The following is a 2,084-nucleotide window of genomic DNA, read 5'->3' as shown; positions in this document are numbered from 1 at the left end:
TATCAGGATGTGGAGACCATGGTATAGGTACACCGAGTGCAATAGACAAAAGACCGATAAACGAGAAATTAAGCTGTGAAGAAGGAAAAAGTCTATGGGACTAATTTACATTCTCCTCCTTGGGCCCCCCCCCAATAATAAATCCTGGGTGCGCCACTGCCCTGGTGTACAATTGTCTCAAGAGACAGACAATATTATAATAAGTGACAGTGGTATTTTTCGGCTTTGTTGGATTCAGCCAAAGGAGCTGCTGAACCTGATTGAACTGATTTATTTAGGTAAGATATCACAAGTGAATTCATTAAAGTGGTATCCCAAGCCATACATTAATCCATTCTTTCCATGGAATCATCGTAATACCATCTGGTTGCTTGCCATCTTGTCGACAGACACCAAGAGGCTCCTGCATTGATCGTCCGTCCGACGGAATCAAAGATCGGCAGATCACAGTCATCATTGATGGCAGAATGATGACTATGTCTCCCGGCACTCTTCTGCTTTATTTAATTCATGATTAATTAGTAAAGTAGATATTTTAATAGCGTTTCAAGACAACGTATAAATCAAATTGAAACATTTTTTTTGTAAAACCTCTTTAAAACCCTTATACAAGTAGGTAGGTACTTATCTCGGAGTGAATCATTTTGACGACCGAACGACTTGCGAGGTTGATTAGTATTTTGAAACACCGTGTATTATTAGGCAAGTGCCTATTTAATTGAAATGTCGTTGTAAGTGGAGAGGTTTTTGGAATTTTGCACGACCTTGCTTCTAATTTATCTTCCACTCGAGAGTTCTGGGTTCATCTCGGTGAGGACACAATATTATGTGTTTTTCTCAAAGGCTGGGTGTTTGTGATTGTTCAAAATTACTGACAATCACCTTGTACGAAAATCAAGAACATCGTTATTAATAATTTTAAAGAAACAATTTTTTTAAAGAAAGGTAAACCTCACAATATGGGACCGAGCTGCTGGAAGAATTAGCAATGTCTTTTATTGTGTTTTTTTAAAGAAAATAGCACTAGGTATAAAAATAATTATTACAGCACACGTATACTTTTCTATTGATTGAGTTAGCATTTACTTAATAGAATTCCATTTTACAAGAAATAAAAATATAAGATATAATATTAAATTCTACAGGTTTTTTAAAAAAAGTTTTGTCGATAGCTATTTGAGCTGTAACACCATTATCAAGACTATTCAGATAGTGTTGTGGTATGTTTGGCGTGTAGGGCACCGGGGCAAGCCCCATATCCCTTTCATCTGTATGATGGCGTGTGATGGAAGTCTCCTCCCTTGCGGGTTTTTTCTGTTATGTCTGCATCATGGCTTGTTGGTTAGATTTAAAATAGTGTTTTTCTTCTTTCTTCTTTCTTCACTCTTGTCGGCGCTCGTTCGTTTCTATCTATCTTGGTCTGGATTTAGGTCCTTTTGCTGGTTAGTCTTCTCATGAGTTCGTTGGCGATATCGATGGCGTTCTTGAGCGCCATCAGCGCTTCGTTGATTTGGTCTGGCTCCGAGTTTCTGGTGGTGGTATTCATCCAAGCTGGTCTGAATGTATTTTGCGGTTCTTCGCGTTGTCTGGGCTGTTGTTGAAATTGCTTGTCAGCGTTTGTAAACGCATATCTGGCGTGTTTGGGGTGCCTTGGGCAACCTCTGTAGTTGGCCGGGTGTGGGCCACCACAGTTGGCGCATTTGGCGGGATCGGTCGTATTTTTCTTCTTGCAGTCCGAGGTGAGGTGTTCACCGGCACATCGGACGCACATCGGAGTTGCGTGGCAGCAGGAGGCGGAGTGGGCAAAGCCCTGGCAGCGATGACACTGTCCATCCGCCGTTCTTCTGCGTAGCGGCTCCACTTGGATAGATAATCCGAAGATGGAGGTGAGTTTGAAGATATTCTTGGAATCGCCGCTCTTCTCGACGTCGAGGAGAATCAGCGGGATCTGTTTCTTCTGGCTCCCTTGGGTCATCCTGAAGGCGTTCTTGATCGGGTATCCCAGTGCAGTGAGTTCACTGCGAATTTCTTCGGCAGTCGTCTCTTCAGGGATACCTCTGATCACTATCTTCAGTGGTTTTTCC

This window comes from Rhyacophila brunnea, unplaced genomic scaffold, assembly GCF_057557595.1.
Source record: "Rhyacophila brunnea isolate RB1 unplaced genomic scaffold, BYU_Rbru_1.0 scaffold_13, whole genome shotgun sequence".
Lineage (NCBI taxonomy): Eukaryota > Metazoa > Arthropoda > Insecta > Trichoptera > Rhyacophilidae > Rhyacophila > Rhyacophila brunnea.
The sequence above is the reverse complement of the archived record's forward strand: the minus strand, read 5'-3'. Positions refer to the sequence as shown.